This window comes from Vicia villosa, linkage group LG3 (genome assembly GCF_029867415.1).
Source record: "Vicia villosa cultivar HV-30 ecotype Madison, WI linkage group LG3, Vvil1.0, whole genome shotgun sequence".
Classification (NCBI taxonomy): domain Eukaryota; kingdom Viridiplantae; phylum Streptophyta; class Magnoliopsida; order Fabales; family Fabaceae; genus Vicia; species Vicia villosa.
In genome coordinates, this window is record NC_081182.1 from 130,881,321 (window position 1) to 130,904,453 (window position 23,133).

The window sequence follows — 23,133 nt, forward strand, 5'->3', positions numbered from 1 at the left end:
CCAGACCATGTTCTGATGTTGCATGCTGAACCTTCTGAGTCAGTGCTTCTTGGGCTGATTTTGTGCATACTCTTTATATAATTCCTGAAATGGAAATTGCATAGTATTAGAGTACCACATTATCTCATACAAAATTTATATACATTGTTATCATCAAAACTAAGAATATTGATCAGAACAAATCTTGTTCTAACAATCTCCCCCTTTTTGATGATGACAAAAAAATATATAAATGATATGAATTTGCAATCAGAATATCAGACGGCTAAAGACAATTACACAGTTATAGCATAAGCATATAAATATAATGTGTGAATATGTCTCCCCTTGAGATTAACAATCTCCCCCTGAGATAAATAATCTCCCCTGAAATAAATACTGGAAGAAATTTATAAATAAAGGACTTCCCTGAGTATTTTCCATTTCAGTTGAGACGATCACATATGCTTAGATCTTCATAACATTCATAGCTTCTGCTTCTTACTTCCATAGGACAGCTTCAGAGCTTGAATTTCTTCTTGGATCATTTCATGCTATATTGTATCAGAACATTGTTGAATGTACCAGAGCATCATCAGAGCATCTCTAAATTCTGAAATGTTACAAAACAAACTACACGACAAAAGTCAGAGCATGAATGAATCATAACATAAAATATGTATCAGAACATATAATATGTATCAGAGCATAAACAATAATGTTTCAGAGCATATTTAGAATAAAAAAACATCAGAACATTTAAGGAATAAGAATGAGTTAGAGTATATTCTATCATCAGAATATCACAGCATTCTTCCTTCTTGCTTTTGATCTTGAAGCTTCATAGCACTCAGCCTGCTTCAGATTCCCTGAGCATGTTCTTTACAGAATTGCTTTTCCACATGGTTTTGCTTCTCATATTGAGCTTTTAAGATTGTCTTCAATCCTACAAAACACTTAAAAACACAGAACTTGCAAATGCTTGTTAGAAATGTAGAGACTTTCTCCCAGCAACTGATAATATAAATCAGATCATTTATCACATTTTCTCCCCCTTTTTGTCATAACATCAAAAACACAAAAGATTCAGATGAAAAACAAAACAATATGAGAGAAAAGAAGGATAATTTTCATTGATTAGCAAAAGAGAATTATCAGAAGATACAAGGAAGATGCATAGAAGACAGATGCAAGAAACAAAGAAACAACTAAGACACAAAGGACTAAGACGACCCTAGCTTAGACATAATCTTGGCCAGCATGTCATGAATCCCAGTATTGCTCTCAGTCTGTCTCTCCATGAAAGAGCGGAACTCAACATTGGTGTCTTCTTGCTTGTCCATACGAGAAGCTAGCTCAGCATGGTTCTTCTGAATAACCTCTAGAGTCTTCACCAGAAGAGAGGGTTCACCAGAAGAAGCTTCACAGCTTCTGTTCAGAGGGACAACATTCTCAGCAATAACTTCCATTTTCAGATCATCATCATGATTTTCCTCAACAGGAATAGTCTCAGCAGGATGATCTTCAGCATCAGCTTCTCCTATAGAAGCATCTTCTTCATACTCAGGAGCAGGAAGATCAGAATCTCCATTCTCAAGAGCTTGAAGAATGGCAGCAAGATTCCTTGGAGCAGAAGGACCTTCAACTTCTGGAGGATCAACAACTTCTAGAATGACCAAATTAGGGTCCTCCTCAGAAGGATTTTCCCTCAGAAAGTCAAACAGTGACTTGAAGTCTCCAGTCAGAATTGGATACTTAGGTCTCCAGACTACAATATCTCTGCAAGGGTTGACTTCTACAAGGTCATCAATGAATTCCTTTTCTTCAAGACAAAATCTTCCTCCAAGACGACTGAACCAAAAATCTTCATAGTGTCTTAGGATTCCACTAGGTCGTGGAGCAAGTTCTACACAAATTTCCTGAAGTTCTTGAAAATAAGCATCTGCTTTTCTTCTGAAGATTCTCCAAAATTTTCGCATAGCAACATCATTTAATCCAGCATGATGAGCTATTCTGAGAGTGTCAAAGACTCTTCTGACATTCCTCTTTACCATTTCATAAATTACACTAATAGGATATGCTCGGCGGGATGTTATTTTGGTTTTAGCAGAAATAGGTTTTAGGACAGAATAGGGTTGAGGTTCTCTATCAAAACAGAGAGATGATTCTGCTTCATTCTCGGATTCTAACACTACCAGCTCGGGTTCAGGACGAGGCTTGGGTGTGTAGTTGCAGTCACGGAGCAATTGCTCATGTGATGCGGAATCTAGGAGATCAGATACAGAGGGATTATTTTGAGAGATGGAAGGAATGGGTTCATGGGTTGCAAGAGGTGGGGGTTGAGAAGTGGATATACTGGTGTGAGGTGGAAAGAGAGTTTGAAGGGGTTGAATATCAAGAACAGAGTTTTCAAGGACCTGGTCAGAAACAATGTTGGTTTTGGATAGAGAGGGAGGAATGGGAACATTTGTGATGGGTGAATGAGAAGGGGTAAGAGTATTGGTTACAGGAGAAGAAGGAGGTGTGAGAACATGGATATTTATGGGTGATTCTGATGGGCCTTTTCCTGGTTGATTTACTGGTTCAGGGGTTTGAGCAACATTTATTGGTGCAACTTCTGAATGTAAAGTAGGAACAAAATCAGGTTCAGAGAGATGTATACCTTTGGACACCTTCTGAATAGCCTGAAACACAGCCTCCAGTTTCCTCTGCTTCTTACTATTCTGCTCTTCCACAATCTTTGCTTTCCCAAGAGAAATTTCTTTTCTTCTGGCAGAATCCAGTCTCCCCTTCTCATTATCAACAGTCTTCTGACCTTCAACTTTTTGAGTTGTTGGTCTTTGAATAATTTCTTCTGGTTGATTCATAGCTTCTTGAGCTTCTTCTTCTTCTTCTTCAGAATCTACTAAAACAAGTCTTCTTCTCTTCTTGATCGTCTTCTTCTCAACAACAACATTTTTGATTTTCTTTGTCTTTTTCTTCTTTCTTTTCTCCACTTCTTATTCTTCTACTGTTTGCTCAGGAACAACATTTGCTTCAACCACGGCTTCTTTCTTAGTAGCTTCTTCAACAGCAACTGTAACAACTTCTTGTTTAACTTCCTTCTCCAGGTTGACAGAACAATGATCAAATTTTCGCTTTGTCATTCTTTCCTTCTTGACAACAGCATCAGGTGCAGCTTCTGAAACATTTTCTGAAGCAGCAGGCCTGGAAGAGGAAACTTTCTTACGACCACCTTCAGCAGGAGCGACTTTGCCTTCTTCTTCCTTGAGTGAGTTCAGATATTCAGTTCTGACTCCTGGCAGCTCACTTCTGAAGAAGGACTCAAAGTCAGCAAGAACATGATTTCTTCAGCTTCTTGCTCCAGGAAGAGGTTGAGGGGTATTCTTGTCAGCTTTAATCACATTCATCTTTCTCAGAGTGAGAGCATTCAAACAGCTTCCTGTATCAACAACAAGATTTTTGATGGTTCCTTGAGCTTCCAAGTCCTTAACAATCTTGGAATGAACCAGAAGATTTGTAAAGATTCTTCCAAAAGGAATAATGTTACTCTTTTTCATTCTGAAGGCATTCCTGGATTCCTTCACAGCTTTGCACATATGTTTGAAGATGATATAGATGATATCAACCTTTTTCCGAGTGGCAATACAATATAGAATGTACTGCTGCTCTTTGTTGACATAGTCAGCAGAATGGGTTGATTTCCTGTGGTAGAAATACCCCAGAAGAATTTTGGTCCAGATTTGAAAAAGATCCTTCATATCTTTGACAGGCTTGTTATACTTCCCGTCTGTATAAAGAGTAGTCAGAATGTCATTCCAATTTTCTCTTTTATCAAGTTCATATACACCTTCAGCGGTTCTTAGATCAAACATCATTCTCAGGATCCCTTCAGTAACAACCACGAATTTTCCGATGAACAAAAGATAGAATAGATTTAGGGGTAACAACAGCATGCACCCAGAATTCCTTTACTAGTTCTGGATAAACAGGTCCATAGAACTCAGCGAATAACGATGTCCATCCTTGAAAGATCATATCATCTTTAAGATGAAACTCATGTTCTTCAAGACTATCAAAGTCTACCATAAGTTCACAGATAACTTCCAACTCATCTTTGGGTATTGAACACGTGATAACAGGAACGATTTGTTGTTCTACTTCTTGAAGATGTAACGAAACTGAGGAACCCACATTCTGAGAGGATGAGGCAGCCATTTGAGTAACTATGAGATTAGAATAAAAACTGGGTTTGCGCTTAGGGTTAGAGAAAGAGGGCAAAAAGGTTAAAAAATGCACAAGGAGAGAGAGAATGGGAGCGAAAAAGATAAACGTTATGATTTGAAATATATTTATAGAGGCGGATTTGAAAAAAATGCAATAAAAAATATGAAAATGAACAGTTACAGAATCAATTAATATCAACAGCATTAAATGATGAGTGACGTTAGGTGAGAGAACGTGGTAATTGAAATGATTTACACAGTTACCTAGAGCGGCGTCCCATCAGATTCACTCACGCTTTTACCAACCGTGCAAACACGTGTTCACCATCAGAAAACACTTGATGACAACTGTGTTGCATTGAAATTGCTTCTGATGATGAATAGAGCTTTTTCATCTTCTGATTCTGGTCACTGATTCTGACTACCATTCTTTAGAAATGATCTAGTTCTGATAGGATCATCTTTCTTTCCAAGAATCACATCTTCTGAGTGAGCTGAGGTGAGTCTAGAAGATCTTTTGACTGTTGGCTCTTCAGAAATTCTGAGATTCTCTAAAGATGCAGCAACTTGATCTTCTGATTCTTTACTTCTGAGATTTTCAGCTTCTGAAACTTTGCTTCTTGGTTCTACAGCTTCTGATACATCAATATCTATATCTGGAAAATTCTCAACCTGCATTGGCTTTTCAAGACCAAGCTTATCATCAAATCTGATATTGATTGATTCTTCTACAACCATTGTTTCAGTGTTGTATACTCTGTAGCCTTTTGAGCGTTCAGAATATCCAAGAAGGAAACATTTTTGTGCCTTAGAATCAAACTTACCAAGATGATCTTTAGTATTGAGAATGAAACAAACACATCCAAAAGGATGAAAATATGAAATGTTGGGCTTTCTGTTCTTCCACAATTCATAAGGAGTCTTATTTAGAATAGGTCTTATAGAGATTCTATTCTGAATATAACATGTTGTGTTTATTGCTTCTGCCCAGAAGTGCTTAGCCATATTGGTTTCATTGATCATGGTTCTGGCCATTTCTTGTAGAGTCCTATTCTTTCGCTCTACAACTACATTTTGCTGTGGAGTTCTAGGACAAGAGAAATCATGGGCAATACCATTTTCTTTGAAGAACTCCTCAAAGAATCTGTTCTCAAATTCGCCACCATGATCACTTCTGACCTTTATGATTTTGCACTACTTCTCAGATTGAATCTGAGTGTAGAATTCAAAGAACACTGAATGAGACTCATCCTTGTGTTTTAAGAACTTTACCCATCTCCAGCGGCTATAATCATATACGATGACTAATCCATATTTCTTCCCTCTGACAGATGCTGTTTTGACTGGGCCAAACAGATCAATGTGCAGAAGTTCTAACGGCCTTGAGGAAGAAACAACATTCTTAGACTTGAATGCAGGTTTGGAGAACTTGCCCTTCTGACATGCTTCACAAAGAGCATATGATTTGTATTTCAGATTAGGGAGTCCTCTAACAAGATTTAGTTTGTTAATCTGAGAAATCTTTCTCAAACTAGCATGTCCTAATCTTCTGTGCCAGACCCATTGCTCTTCAGAAACAAACATAAGACAGGTTACACCAAGGAACCATCTACCTCTAAGTTGCCAAGGAACCAAGCATAAGCCTCGGGAGGAGAAAGCTTTGACAACGGTAATAGAATCAGATTCCACCCAAAGGAATTTCTCACCTCTGTCATGCGCAATCTCAATTCCTCGAAGAACACCGCAAAATTCTGCTCATATAGAATTGTTCCAAGAAAGTAGTTCAAAAAATGCAAGGATAAACCAACATGAATTAGCTCTGACAACCCCCCCACAACTTGCCGAAGCCGAGGAAGAAGAGAAAGCACCTCCAATGTTACACTTAATCCAATTTGAAGAAGGAGGATTCTAAGTAATTTCTTTGAACAGGGAGCTTTAACCAGACATATAGGAATTTTGAGAGTTTCGAGAAGTGAAAACTCAAACCAGCCATGCATGTATGTCAGGTTGGACTTCGAAGTCGATAACTGAATCCGCGCCAAAATGTTATTACAAATGAACTGAAGTTACGAAAAAGTTGACTCTTAAACCTAACATAATTCCTAGAAGCCTAAATGGAATTGATCAGGAAAAAGGCAAGAAGCTTGAATAACAAAGACACCTTGCTGAGAGTCGGCCTTGGAATACAAATTCAAAAAAGAACTAGCAGCTTTGTGAATGTCGATTTGAAGAAGATTTCCCAACCAGTCCCTTAATTTAACTACAAAAATACAAAGAAAAAATAAATGGTCGATGGATTCCCGGTGAGCTTTACAAAGGGAGCACATAGAAACCATTTGAATGCCTCGAAATTGTAATTGCTCATCAGTAGGAAGTTTGCCTTGTAACAATCTCCAAGACAGTAACAAACATGAAGGAGGAATACAATTATGCCAAATGTAATCCGCCTACGGGAAGACGGGAGAAGCATGATGCTTGTAATGGTAAGCAAGCTTCAAAGACAGAGATCCATTACTAGCATTTTTCCAAAATAACTCACCAGGGCATTCGGTTGTTGGAGCATAATCTTTCGTTCTCGTCTCGAGAAAATGGGAAATATCCCTCAAAGAAACCGGGAAAGACCAACAATTATCAACCCAAAACGCAGCGACTTTGCAATTTAGATCCATACCCAAGAGATTATGGTTTAGAGAGATGAGCTCATTAATCAACGGGTCACCGCACCAAGCGTCCTTCCAAAAACTTATCCTATGACCATCCCCCAAAGACTAGCAAGAATAGGCCATCAGAGAGCTAAAGTTATCTCTAATCCCATTCCAAATCATACAGGAAATATCATGGGTAATTATCCCGCAAGTTCTAAGGAACCTTTGACGAAGGGTTACTGCCCAATCTTCCTTAGAGGTAAGAAAGTCCCATCATAATTTCAAATTAGAGGCCTCATTAAAACAATTGAGAGATCTAATTCCTAAAGCACTCAGATCTTTTTGTTGACAAACGTTTTTCCACGAAACCATAATCATTTTCCTTTGATTAGAATTGCCACTCCAAATGAAGTTTCTAAGGCGCTTTCAATTTTTTCCAGAAGAGAGACAGGCCAAGAATACACACCAATAGAGTGAGTGATCATAGAATGGATAACATATTCAACAAAAATCTCTCTTCCCACAATAGATAACAGAGAGCCTTTCCAAGTAGCAAGCTTAGAAACCATTTTATCGGCAAACAGCTGCAGATGATAAGATTTAACTTTGCCCTTAAAAATGGTAACACCAAGTTAGTGCAGCGGGAGGGATCCTTTGCAAAAACCCGTGATACCCAATAAGTATTTAAACCGGCTAAAAATTATTCCACAAGCAAACAAAGCAGATTTGAAAGCGCTAAAAATTTGACTAGGAGCCTTACATACTGCTCAAAGAAAGAAAAAAGGGCAGTAATGTTAGATGTAACAACCCGATTTTATTCGCTATTATTTTAGTAATTATATTCTTTGATGTTGTTAATAATTATTTATTTATTTAGTTAATATGTTCTATAATAATTATTTAAGTATTTAATTATGTGTGTGTTTGTGTTATTTGGCTTAATTAAGTAATTTGAGAGGTTTTAATGATTTGGGCCTAAGAGGTAGAATATAACATAATAGATGGATTATGGGTTAAGCCCATTAAGATAAGAGATAGTAAGAGTAGAGTTTATGGTTGGAGAATCATAACTCATTTTGGGGAGAAAAAAGAAATAGAAGAGAGAAAAACTCAAAGGGAAGAGCACTTGAGGGAAGAAGAAAAATTATAGAGGAAGCCTCCATTTTCGCAGCATGTTTCAGTAGTAAACCACCTTGGCAAATCGAGCGTATCTCTCAATCCAACTGTTGGATTGCTCCAATAATTGGACACGATATTTCTGACTCGTAAAGGTAAGTTCTGGCCGGAGCGATTTTCATTTTGAGGGTTTTAAGTTCGTCTAATAAGCCGATTTTCGAACTGGTTTTTAGGTGTGTCTCCAAATGATGTTAGGAAGGATTTCTTTTGGATAAAAGCTTAGAGAAATGGTGAAAGAGTCCAAATTTACCAAGGTAAGGGTGGGGTTCTTTCATGATAAAGGCTTGTATGATAGTATGTTATGGTGGGTAGATTCTATACTTGATATCCATGTTCTTCTATGTGAAATTTTGGGTATTTGATGGTTTGTTGGAATGTGATGATATAAACGTGATAAGTTGTGTGCAATTGATAATCTATGTGCATTAGATTGTTGTGCTTGTTGTGGGTAAAACGTCGATGGTGAAATAATGGGTTTAGTTTTGGAATACCCATTCCATGGACCAACGGGCATGTCATATTCTCTCCCGTCAAACCTCCCATGCCGGTTATGTTTTGGAATACCCATTCCATGGACCAACTCAAGAGGACCATCCTGAGGTTTTTGGATGGGGAGTACAATCCCAGCGAAGAGATCAGAAGTATCAAGAGGCTTAAAACAAGGGGTGGTGTTGTTCTTGAAAAGCAGCGTTGGTGGGAGACTATGGAGGACGACATCCAATGCACTCGGATAATGGAGGACAGAGAAGACATTTTTTTATCCGTTGTAATTTCTTAGATGTCGCAGTTTCTTTGATTTCTGTAATTTCTTTACTGTTCAATCAAATACTCAACGCATATTTCAATGAATTGATATTTTATCATTACAACGTCGTCAGTAAATAAATAAGTTGTTAATAATTAACAACAATATTTCCCGCAAAAAATAAAATATTGTATAATATTTTCCCGCTAAAAAATAATTGGTAGAAGTGGTAGGCTCTTCTATAAATAGAGGTGTGTGTGTGGAGGTTGAAGTATCAAATCTTTTGTTGTTCTTACTTCCAATAGTTATAAATGGATTCAGTTTGGGCTGTATTGTTTTTTGAGGAAGGTAGTCACGTGAGGGTTTGTCTGAACCCGCATTGGGATTTCAAGAGAATTGTTAGAGCCATCAACACCGGGTTTCGTCAACTGGATGGTCCAACCAGGAAAGTTAAACAAATAGATTATCGTTGTCCATACATTACATTGACGGATAATAACCCAAAAGGCACCTACATGTATTATTGGGATTGTAACACCCGTATAATTTTAATATTAATTTAATTAGGATATTGAGTTATTAGTTAGAATTATTAAGGATTTTGTGAAAATAATGGATAAATAATGGTTTATGGCATTTGGGCCATGAGAGGAAATAATAAAAGAAAGGGGGTGATTTAATAATCCTTTTACTAATTTTATTATTATTTTCATAAAACAATTGGGACTTGGAAAACAAAGAAAGAACGTGAAAGAACAAAAGTTTTGGGAACGAGGAACGTGAAGGAGAACCATAGAGGGAGAGACCAAGGATCAAGAACTCTTATCTAAGGTAAGGGGAGACTCTCCATTTAACCTTTATTATCGTATTATGGATGATAGTATGGATTAGGAGTATTGTTTGGGTAATTGATTCTATATTCTGGATTTTCTGTTTGTGTTCATCATTTAGATTGGATCTATGGCTGTAAACCCCTAATAACTGAGTAGATTTAGGGTATGATGGATAATATCGATTATAGAATCATATACTGTGATTGTTGGGTGATTTTTGTGATGTTAGAATGTGAAATTTTTGGTTTCGAGACCCAAATCACAGACTGCGCAGGTGAAATCGCGAGGAAGACGAATGGGTAAGTTGCAGATTCTGAGAACTGCTGCCCATTTGCGTATGATACACGTACGGTACGCGTATGGAGGGGGTGATACGCGTATGATATGCTCCCCAAGTGTGCATCAGGTTGCACCTTCTGTTCATACGCGTATGGTACGCGTATGGTGTCTAGCAGATACGCGTATGGCATGTTGGTACGCGTATGCAGGTGTTTTGTGTGGATTTCTGATTCTGTTCATACGTGTATGATACGCGTATGGTGTGTATGTTTTGTCTGATAATGTGGTTCTGCTCATACGCGTATGGTACGCGTATGGTGCGTGTGTTGTGAATTTTTGGCTTTGTTGGTACGCGTATGGCCAGCGTGACTTGCAGATTTTTGCTTTTTTGTGATTTTTGAAGGTTAATGGCGTGTAACTTTCGAACTGAAGAATCTGTATGATTTATTGTTATATGATTTATCGAATGATGCAATTGTATATATATACGAACATACTTGTTAATGAAGATGATGATGAATGATGATGTATGAGTATAGATGAGGCTACTCATAGTGTGATGATGATGATGTATTTTTATATATATATATATATATATATATATATATATATATGTGTGTGTGTGAGTGTTTGCATGCATTCATAGTCATTTGATGAGGGTTGTATCCTAATGATGAGAGGATGCAGTGAAGGGCATGATTCCCATTGTGTGGAATCTGTGCTGGCAGGGCCGTATCTGGATGATGATAGATCGGTCGGTGGGTTTTCCCATTGTTGATGTTGGTACCACATGCATAGTGTCAGTTTCATACATGTGCTTGATTTTATAACATGATTATATATGTTATGTGATGACTTGATGTCTGTGGATTGTATGATGATGATGTGTCTGGATATGAACAATTGGGTGAATGATATAACTATGATATATTGTTATTTATGATGCAATAACACCGGTTAACCGTGATGAGACTCACCCTTACTTGTTGTCATTTTCAGATTGAGGATAGCGGCGTGACTTGGCGAGGATTAGCTCATAAGTCAGTTTAGTTGTCGTGTCGGTGTCATGCTCTGGTAGATGTAACACTGGGAACGCGTTATTTTGGAGTTTTGATTATAACTCTATTTGTTTTGTTATCTGAATCTGATACATTAATGGTGAAATGTTGACTTGATAATTTAATTCCGCTGTGTAAACATGATTTTAATTAATGAGTTATAATTTCAGATGTTTCAGTGAATGCATGACATGTGCCAAACGTGTGTATTCTTTATTTTATGAATTGTGACACCTCTTGCATGTTTACTCTGATTATTAGTTGTTTAATTGCCGCGGGTTATTAGAGGGGTGTTACAATAGTGGTATCAGAGCATAGTCGGTCGTTGTGACCAGAGTCTTAGTGTCAGTCTTTTCTGTGTATGCGACTAACACGAGTTATTTGTCGATACTTTTGTTCTGACTGGATTGTTTGTGTTAAGCAGAACAATGGCTGGAAGAGGAAGAAACGGTGATGCTATCGCTGAGGCTCTGGGCATGATTGCTGGTGTGCTTGGAGGGAATGCTGTAGGAGCAGGGATTGGTGCTGAAAGGCAACTGGGGAATTTTCAGAGGAACAATCCTCCATTGTTCAAAGGCACGCATGACCCTGAAGGTGCTCAGAAATGGCTCAAGGAGATCGAGAGGATTTTCAGAGTCATCGATTGTGCTGAGAATCTCAAGGTGAGATATGGTACGCACATGTTGTCTGAAGAAGCTGATGACTGGTGGTTGGCAACTAGAGATGAATTGGATGCTGGTGGTATAGTAGTTACTTGGGCTATATTCAAAAGGGAATTTCTGATAAGGTATTTTCCTGAGGATGTTAGAGGCAGAAAAGAGGTTGAATTTCTAGAGTTGGTCTAAGGTAGCATGACAGTATCAAAGTATGCTACAAAGTTTGTGGAGCTGGCAAAGTACTATGTACACTACAATAATGATGAAGCCAGTGAGTTCTCAAAATGTGTCAAGTTTGAGAATGGTCTTCGTGATGAGATCAAGCAGGGTATTAGGTACCAGAGGATTCGGAGGTTTGTGGACTTAGTGGATTGTAGCAGGATTTTTGAGGAAGATAACATCAAACTGAAGTCATCTCACTCTCGCGAGTTGGTTGACAGAAAGGGTGAGAAACATATGGATAGAGGTAAGCCATATGGTCGAGATAAACCTGCTGATTGGAAGAAACCTAGTGGGGCAGATTCCAGTGCTCGTATCAGATGTTATAATTGTGGTGAAATGGGACATCGTAGGAATGAGTGCAAGCTTGATCAGAAAAAGTGTTACAAGTGCGACCAAGTGGGTCATATTGCTGTTGACTGCAAGAAGAGGGTTGTGACTTGTTACAACTGTGGTGAAGAGGGACACATTAGTCCAAATTGTACCAAGCCAAAGAAGATCCAATCGGGAGGAAAGGTTTTTGCTTTGACCAGGTCAGAGAATACTCCAGAAGACAGATTGATTAAAGGTACGTGTTTCATTCATGGCACACCTTTAGTTCCGATTATTGATACTGGAGCAACTCACTCTTTTATTTCTTTGGATTGTGCTGAGAGGTTAAATCTTGAGATATCTGACATAAATGGAAGTATGGTTATTGACATTCCTGCATCGGGTTTAGTAACTACTTCGTCTGCATGCTTGAATTGTCCGGTTGACATTTTTGGTAGAGAATTCGGGATGGACTTAGTGTGCCTTCCGTTGAAACAACTCGATGTAATCCTGGGAATGAACTGGTTGGAATTCAATCGTGTTCATATCAATTGTTTTGCGAAGACGGTAATTTTTCCTGAAGATGTTAGTTCTGATAGTCTGGGAATGACAGCTAGACAGGTGAACGAAGCTATCGGAGATGGTGCAACGGTGTTTATGTTGTTCACATTGATGAATATGAAGGAAAAAGTGGTGAGTAGCGAATTTCCAGTGGTATGTGAATTTCCAGAAGTTTTTCCAGAAGATGTGAATGAATTACCACCGGAAAGAGAAGTGGAGTTTTCTATTGATTTGGTTCCGGGAACTAGTCCAGTGTCGATGGCACCGTATCGTATGTCGCCGTCTGAATTGGCTGAATTGAAGAGGCAGTTAGAAGAATTACTTGAGAAGAAATTCATTTGTCCTAGTGTTTCACCGTGGGGTGCGCCTATGTTGCTGGTAAAGAAGAAAGAGGGTTCAATGAGGCTGTGTGTAGATTACAGACAGTTGAACAAGGTCACTATAAAGAATCGGTATCCATTGCCGAGGATTGATGATTTGATGGATCAGTTAGTTGGAGCACGTGTGTTTAGTAAAATTGATCTGAGGTCTGGGTATCATCAGATACGTGTGAAAGATGATGACATTCAGAAGACTGCTTTTAGAACAAGGTATGGACATTACGAGTATTCTATAATGCCGTTTGGAGTTACTAATGCACCTGGTGTCTTTATGGAATATATGAACATGATCTTTCATCCTTATCTCAACAAGTTCGTAGTGGTATTTATAGATGACATCTTGATATATTCTAAGGATGAGAAAGAACATGCAGAACATCTCAGAACTGTGTTAGAGCTGTTGAAAGAGAAGCAACTTTTTGCCAAACTGTCGAAGTGTGAATTCTGGTTAGAGGAAGTCAGTTTTCTCGGGCATGTAATTTCTAAGAATGGTATTGCTGTTGATCCTACAAAGATAGAAGCTGTATCTCAATGGGAAGCTCCGAAGTCAGTGTCAGAGATTCGTAGCTTTCTTGGTCTTGCAGGTTACTACAGAAAGTTCATTGAAGGATTTTCAAAGTTAGCATTACCGTTAACTAAACTAACCAGGAAGGGACAAGCTTTTATTTGGGATGCAAAGTATGAAGAAGGATTCCAAGAGCTGAAGAGGAGGTTGACTAGTGCTCCTATCTTGATTTTGCCGAATTCGACAAAATTGTTTGTGGTCTATTGTGATGCATCGTTGATGGGTTTAGGTGGTGTATTGATGCAGAATCAACAAGTGGTCACTTATGTGTCGAGACAACTCAAAGTGCATGAAAGGAATTATCTGACTCATGATTTGGAGTTGGCGGCTGTGGTCTTTGTTTTGAAGTTGTGGCGACAATATTTGTATGGTTCTAGATTTGAAGTATTCAGTGATCATAAGAGCCTGAAGTATCTCTTTAATCAGAAAGAGCTGAATATGAGGCAGAGAAGATGGTTAGAATTTTTGAAAGATTATGATTTTGGTTTGAATTACCATCCGGGTAAAGCAAACGTGGTTGTTGATGCATTGAGTAGGAAGACATTGCATATGTCTATGCTAATGGTGAAGGAATTGAATTTGATTGAACAATTCATAGACTTGAGTTTAGTGTGTGAAGGTACGCCTACTAGTGTCAAATTGGGTATGCTGAAGCTGACTAGTGGTATTCTTGAAGAGATCAGAGAGGGTCAGAAAGCTGATGTCGAATTGATCGATAAGTTGACTTTGATTAATCAAGGCAAGAATGGTGAATTCAGAGTTGACGAGAATGGTATACTGAGGTTTGGTGACCGAGTTTGTGTTCCTGATACTGCTGAACTCCGGAAGCGTATTTTGGAAGAAGGACACCGAAGTGGGTTAAGTATTCATCATGGTGCTACCAAGATGTATCATGATTTGAAAAAGTTGTTTTGGTGGCCTGGAATGAAGAAAGAAATTGCTGAGTTTGTGTACTCTTGTTTGACTTGCCAGAAGTCAAAGATTGAGCATCAGAAGCCATCTGGGTTGATGCAACTGATGTTTATTCTTGAGTGGAAGGGGGTAGCATATCAGTGGATTTTGTCTCGGGTTTGCCGAGGACTGTCAGAAATTGTGAAGCTATCTGGGTCGTGGTGGACAGGTTGACGAAGTCTGCACATTTTATACCGGTAAGAATGGATTATCTGATGGAGAAGCTGGCTCAATTGTATATTGAGAGGATAGTGAGTCTGCATGGTATTCCTTCAAGTATCGTGTTAGACAGAGATCCGAGGTTTACGTCTAAGTTCTGGGAAGGTTTGCAGAAAGCTTTGGGTACTAAGCTGAGATTGAGTTCTGCTTATCATCCGCAGACTGATGGACAGACTGAGAGGACGATTTAGTCGTTAGAGGATTTGTTGTGTGCTTGTGTGTTGGAAAAAGGAGGTACTTGGGATAGTTATCTGCCTCTGATTGAATTTACCTACAACAACAGTTATCATTCGAGTATCGGTATGGCTCCGTTTGAGGCTTTGTATGGTAGGAGGTGTAGGACGTCGTTGTGTTGGTACGAATCTCGTGAGAGTGCTATGATTGGACCAGAAATTATACAACAGACTACAGAGAAGATTAAGATGATTCAAGAGAAGATGAAAGCTTCTCAGAGTCGACAGAAGAGTTATCATGACAAGAGGAGGAAAATACTTGAGTTTCAAGAGGGAGATCATGTGTTTATGAGAGTTACTCCTATGTCAGGAATTGGTCGGGCATTGAAGTCGAAGAAGTTGACTCCGCGTTTTATTGGACCATTCCAAATATCTGAAAGAGTTGGAGAAGTAGCTTATCGTATCGCTTTACCGCCGATGCTTTCAAATTTGCATGATGTGTTTCATGTGTCTCAGTTGAGGAAATACATTTCAGATCCGTCCCATGTGATCCAAATAGATGATGTACAGGTAAAAGATAGCTTGACGAGTGAGACTTTGCCTGTGAGAATTGAGGACCGAAGACTGAAGCAATTGCGTGGCAAGGAAATAGCTTTGGTCAGGGTAGCTTAGGGAGGACCTGAGGTATGTTTTCGAGGACGAAAACTCTTTTAGTGGGGGAGAGTTGTAACACCCGTATAATTTTAATATTAATTTAATTAGAATATTGAGTTAATAGTTAGAATTATTAAGGATTTTGTGAAAATAATGGATAAATAATGGTTTATGGCATTTGGGCCATGTGAGGAAATAATAAAAGAAGGGGGGGTGATTTAATAATCCTTTTACTAATTTTATTATTATTTTCATAAAACAATTGGGACTTGGGAAACAAAGAGAGAACGTGAAAGAACAGAAGTTTTGGGAACGAGGAACGTGAAGGAGAACCGTAGAGGGAGAGACCAAGGATGAAGAACTCTTATCTAAGGTAAGGGGAGACTCTCCATTTAACCTTTATTATCGTATTATGGATGATAGTATGGATTAGGAGTATTGTTTGGGTAATTGATTCGATATTTTGGATTTTCTGTTTGTGTTCATCATTTAGATTGGATCTATGGCTGTAAACCCCTAATAACTGAGTAGATTTAGGGTATGATGGATAAAATCGATTATAGAATCATATAATGTGATTGTTGGATGATTTCTGTGATGTTAGAATGTGAAATTTTCTGGTTTCGAGACCCAAATAGCAGACTGTGCAGGTGAAATCGCGAGGAAGACGAATGGGTAAGTTGCAGATTCCGAGAACTGCCGCCCATTTGCGTGTGATACGCGTACGGCACGCGTATGGAGGGGCTGATACGCGTGTGATATGCTCCCCATGTGTGCATCAAGTTGCACCTTCTGTTCATACGCGTATGGTGTCTAGCAGATATGCGTATGGCATGTTGGTACGCGTATGCAGGTGTTTTGCGTTGATTTCTGATTCTGTCCATACGCGTATGATACGCGTATGGTGTGTATGTTTTGTCTGATAGTGTGGTTCTGCTCATACGCGTATGGTACGCGTACGGTGCGTGTGTTGTGAATTTTTGGCTCTGTTGATACGCGTATGGCCAGCGTGACTTGCATATTTTTGCTGTTTTGTGATTTTTGAAGGTTAATGGCATGTAACTTTCGAACTGACGAATCTGTATGATTTATTGTTATATGATTTATCGAATGATGCAATTGTATATATATACAAACATTCTTGTTAATGAAGATGATGATGAATGATGATGTATGAGTATAGATGAGGCTACTCATAGTGTGATAATGATGATGTATGTTATATATATGTGTTTGCATGCATTCATAGTCATTTGATGAGGGCTGTATCCTAATGATGAGAGTATGCAGTGAAGGGCAAGATTCCCATTGTGTGGAATATGTGTTTGCAGGGCCGTATCTGGATGATGATAGATCGATCGGTGGGTTTTCCTATTGTTGATGTTGGTACCACATGCATAGTGTCAGTTTCATACATGTGCACGATTTGATAACATGATTATATATGTTATGTGATGACTTGATGTTTGTGGATTGTGTGATGATGATGTGTCTGGATATGAACAATTGGGTGAAAGATATAACTATGATATATTGTTATTTATGATGCAATAACACTGGTTAACTGTAATGAGACTCACCCTTACTTGTTGTCATTTTCAGATTGAGGATAGCGGCGTGACTTGGTGAGGGTTAGCTCATAAGTCAGTTTAGTTTTCGTGTCGGTGTCATGCTCTAGTAGATGTAACACTGGGAATGCATTATTTTGGAGTTTTGATTATAACTCTATTTGTTTTGTTATCTAAAGTCTGATACATTAATGGTGAAATATTGACTTGATAATTTAATTCTGCTGTGTAAACATGATATTAATTAATGAGTTATAATTTCAGATGTTTCAGTGAATGCATGACATGTGCCGAACGTGTGTGTTCTTTATTTTATGAATTGTGACACCTCTTGCATGTTTACTTTGATTAATATTTGTTTAATTGTCGCGGGTTATTAGAGGGGTGTTACAGGGATCGTGTGAAAGATGATATGGATGTGGATCTAATGTTTTGGACACACAGTGGAGAAGTTAATCGACGCGTTAAAAATCCACTTGTTCTAGCAGTAATACTTGAGTAGTTTAAATTCTGTATTGTGTATGATGTGGTCGTACACATCATACTTGAAAATCCACTTATTTTGTGTTATTATATTGTTGTAGTGTAATTTCGTGTTCTACCAGTTATTGTAAGGGTTTCCAAGTATATGTTGCAAACGTTATTATGGTGTAATTAGACCTTGGATCATTTAATTAAAGTTGATGTGGTTATTGTGTTTGTTGTGGTTGTTGCAAACATTAAGTAAGCTAACAGACATTGATTATCGTGCGTTTGTCTTTTACAATCAATTTGGAATCTTGAGACAGACATAGATCAGTGTGCGTCTGTATAGTCACATCATCTTGGAATCATTAGAACAGACATAGATCAGTGTGCGTTTGTCTAGTCTCATCATGTTGGAATCTATTGACTGAGTTTGAACGGTGTGCAAGGCTGTAAGCATGTTGATAAACAGTGCGCAATAGAGCATTATCTTATTCTATTTAAGACAACCAAAATTTCTAAACATTACAACTCACAAACAATATTGCTCAATACTACTTGATATTACAACACCCAAAACCAAACACTAACCCGAAACAATGGCTTCATCTCCCCAATACTTGGTAAATGCCCATCTAAACAGTGAGACTTACATATCTGAAACAGCCGGTTTTCTGATGAGAAACACTCAAATTGTGCCATTTTTGTTAAGCAAAAGAGCCACCTTTACATCCTTCCATCAACGACTTCAGGCTAAGATTGCAATGGGTCCTATTACAAACATTGTCTACCAGTATCCTTCTTTCAATAATAACAACACCGTCAAGTTTTATGAGATGGAGATTGCAAATGACGAAGACCTCCAGAATATGTCTGCCAACCACGAATATTCTGGCTTCGAAACCATCGAGCTGTACGTTACGATACAGGTTGAGACACAAGAACCTCATATTGTTCAGTCGGACGTTATTGACCCACCCGTCGACGAGCAAGAAGAGGTTGATGTCATAGACGAGGAAGAAGAAGAACTAGAAACTGAAGTTGACTACATGGTCAACGAGGAATCCGAAGATGAACAAGACATGTCGGTGCCTCAAACTCATGGTACGAACCTCCAACACATATGAGTAACTTGAACTTACAAGGCGACGAACCTCCATCCGATATCTTCTTCACCCCGTACATCCAAAGTGACGATGAGTTAAAGAAAGGAGACAATTTACTTCTAAGGAGGCATGTCTTAGAACAATTAAAAAATGGCACATGGTGCACAACATTGATTTTGATGTAGATCGTCCAAACCTGGAATGGTATGTAATCATTTGAATAAATCCAGAGTGTGGCTTCAGACTGATGGCTTCTTATAGGAAGAGAAGTAATGCATGGGTCATAGAGTCGATTACGCAATAACACACATGTGTCAACCCTAATACTTCCCAGGATCATACGAAGCTCAGTGGCGATCTTATATGTCAGGAGATCTTGCCTCTCATAAGCTGTGATCCGTCTTTGAAGGTCAAAACTATTATCTCGCATATCGTTACAGCCTACAACTACACTCCATCTTACAGAAAGGCGTGGGTTATAAAGACAAAGGCAATTGAAATAGTCTACGGCAATTAGGAGGAGTCATACAAAAATATTCCCCGCTACCTTACTGCGCTACAAACTTACGCACCTGACACTGTTTCTATTCTTGAGACACTGCCCGCGCATGCTCCGGATGGATCCCATGTCCAAGGAAACGGAATATTCCATCGCCTTTTCTGGGCGTTCAAACCTTGCATACGAGGGTTTGCATATTGTAAACCCATACTTCAAATTGATGGAACATGGTTATACGGCAAATACAAGGGAACCATGCTTATGGCGGTTGCACAAGACGAAAACAGCAATATATTTCCAGTGGCATTCGCAATAGATAAAGGTGAAACTGCCGCGGCTTGGAGTTTCTTTCTAAGAAATCTCCGAGAACACGTTGCTCCTCAACCTGACCTCTATTTAATCTCTGATAGGCACGCTTCCATTGAATGTGCTTATAACAATCCAGCAAACGGATGGCATGACCCACCATCAACTCATGTGTATTGTATTCGCCACATTGCCCAGAACTTCATGCAGGAGATCAAGGATAGGCAGCTCAGGAAGGACCTGGTCAATGCTAGTTATGCATTAACCCAACCTACATTCCAGCTTTATCAGGGTGAGATTGTACTGACAAATCCAGATGCGAGAACTTGGATAGATAACCTTTCCAGGTAGAAATGGACAAGGGCTTATGACAAAGGCGTGTGATGAGGCCACATGACAACAAATCTGGTAGAATCCATGAATGGAGTTTCCAAAGGCATTCGTAACCTTCCTATCATTGCATTAGTGGAGGAAACCTATTTTAGGATGGCTTCGCTATTCTCAATGAGAGGCAAGAAGTGGAGTGATGTTAGAGAATCGGGTCAATTGTTTAGTGATAGTTGCATGAAATTTATGCAAGAGCAATCGGTAAAAGCAAACACTCATCAAGTACTGCTTTCGATCGATTCTGTTAGACGCTTGGCTTACGTATCTAGAGGGGGTGGATAGATACTTTAGAGTTTATTGCGGTTTTCTTAAAAGTTTTAGGCGAAAGCGTATAGGAATTGACTTGCGTCTACTCTGAACCGCTACGGGAAGGATCAAATATGCTTTAAACATACAAACCAACTAAATGTGAAGATGGAAGTACTTTAAGTGAATCAACAAATTATTTTATAAGAGAAATCCTTTAAATGTTTAACCTGAATAAGCTTGTTTCCAATGAATTTGATTGATGAAAGTAAGCAATAGGAAATGATCTTGACTATGCAGTATGAATAATTTCCAAAGTAAGCAATATATCAAACACGTGGTGTATAATAACCAAATTGAGTTATAGATCAATGTGTGGTGACTTGTGATATGTTTGCAGATTTTATCACACAAGTTTAACACTTTGATTTATTAATCAATTTGAAATTATAACCAGAAATAAGCACAACGTAAATGAAAAGATAAATGCGATAGACAACACGATATTTGTTCAGGCAATTCGTCGACCGTCCTTGATACAACTACATCTGCCCCCAATTCCAAACATGGATTGGGATGTCTTTCATTATTGATTGAAAAAAGTTTATACAAGAAGATAACAAAGCAATAACGATAAAACCGATTATGTTAATTCTTTGTATCTTCTTCCCCTTGATCTTAAGCAAGATCAAGTGTCTTCCAAGAGCTTGTCGTTGATTCCCTTTCTGCAGTGTTGTGAATTGATCGAACCCTTGTTCTTCAACTTCTACAATCAGCTGAATCGTTGATGAAGCCTCTTGACAAAAACCCCAAAAATTCACCAATCTTGGAGGACAAAATCCATAGATTTTATTCACCAATAACCCCACAAATATTCACCCACTAGGAACCTTCAATCCCTTTCCATGGAAGTTATCAATCTTGATCATAAACCCTCACCACAAGAATTGTTATGTGTAATTGTGTTGGAGTTAAGAAGAAGAGAGAAGATGAGAAGACTTCGTGTATCTTTTAGTTGTTGTTGTTTTACCTTCAATAATTAGCATGAAATAATATATATAAGTGATAGCAAGATAGGCTGAAGACAGATCAAGTTTTCAAACATAATTGGCGCGATAGGTGTAACACCCGAGGCCGAATAAGGCGAGGGGTGGTTGCACCGCATGTAACACCTGAGGCCTGAGATGGCAAGGGTTGTCGCCACATCGGAATGAGAGGGATCCTAAGGCCGTGCAGGTATGAGACTGCATGGTTGAAGGAAAGCTTATAAGGACTGATGGGTACTACCTATACCAACAAGATGCATCTTCTTTTCGGGAGTCCGTTCCGTAAGAACTCCACAGTTAAGCGTGCTTGACTTGGAGTAGTATTGGGATGGGTGACCTTCTGGGAAGTTTCCTGGAAAGCATGCGAGTGGGGTCAAAGCATGCCGAAAAGACTCGTGTTGGTTTGTGGGGTCAGTCGATCATCTCGAAAGTAGTTTGGGGCGTTACAAATGGTATCAGAGCCAAACCTCTCCCAGTACGATGTGGTTCGAGGACGAACCATGCGGAAGCTGGTGGGCATGTAACACCCGAGGCCGGATAAGGCGAGGGGTGGTTGCACCTCATGTAACACCTGAGGCCTGAGATGGCAAGGGTGGTCGCCACATCGGAATGAGAGGGATCCTAAGGCCGTGCAGGTATGAGACTGCATGGTTGAAGGAAAACTTATAAGGATTGATGGGTACTACCTATACCAACAAGATGCATCTTCTTTTCGGGAGTCCGTTCCGTAAGAACTCCACAGTTAAGCGTGCTTGACTTGGAGTAGTATTGGGATGGGTGACCTTCTGGGAAGTTTCCTGGAAAGCCTGCGAGTGGGGTCAAAGCATGCCGAAAAGACTCGTGTTGGTTTGTGGGGTCAGTCGATCATCCCGAAAGCAGTTTGGGGCGTTACAAATGGTATCAGAGCCAGACCTCTCCCAGTACGATGTGGTTCGAGGACGAACCATGCGGAAGCTGGTGGGCATGTAACACCCGAGGCCGAATAAGGCGAGGGGTGGTTGCACCTCATGTAACACCTGAGGCCTGAGATGGCAAGGGTGGTCGCCACATCGGAATGAGAGGGATCCTAAGGCCGTGCAGGTATGAGACTGCATGGTTGAAGGAAAGCTTATAAGGATTGATGGGTACTACCTATACCAACAAGATGCATCTTCTTTTCGGGAGTCCGTTCCGTAAGAACTCCACAGTTAAGCGTGCTTGACTTGGAGTAGTATTGGGATGGGTGACCTTCTGGGAAGTTTCCTGGAAAGCGTGCGAGTGAGGTCAAAGCATGCCGAAAAGACTCGTGTTGGTTTGTGGGGTCAGTCGATCATCCCGAAAGCAGTTTGGTGTGTTGAGATTCCAAGACAGGATTTGTGTGCCGGATAATAATGTATTGAGGAAGATGATCTTAGAGGAAAGTCACAGAAGTAGCTTGAGCATTCACCCAGGAGCTACGAAAATGTATCAAGATCTGAAGCATTCACCCAGGAGCTACGAAAATGTATCAAGATCTGAAGAAATTGTTTTGGTGGTCAGGTATGAAAAGGGATATAGCTCAATTTGTGTACGCCTGTTTGACATGTCAGAAGTCAAAGGTTGAGCATCAGAAACCTTCAGGTTTAATGCAGCCATTAGAAATTCCAGAATGGAAGTGGGATAGTATCTCGATGGACTTTGTTACTGGGTTACCAAATACGGCGAGAGGTTTTGATTCTATTTGGGTAATTGTGGATCGGTTGACGAAATCAACACATTTTGTACCGATTAACATCAAATTTCCTTTATCCAAGTTAGCAGAGATTTATATTAGAGTAGTGGTGAGGTTGCATGGAGTTCCGTCGAGCATAGTGTCAGATAGAGATCCAAGGTTTACTTCCAGATTTTGGAAAAGCTTGCA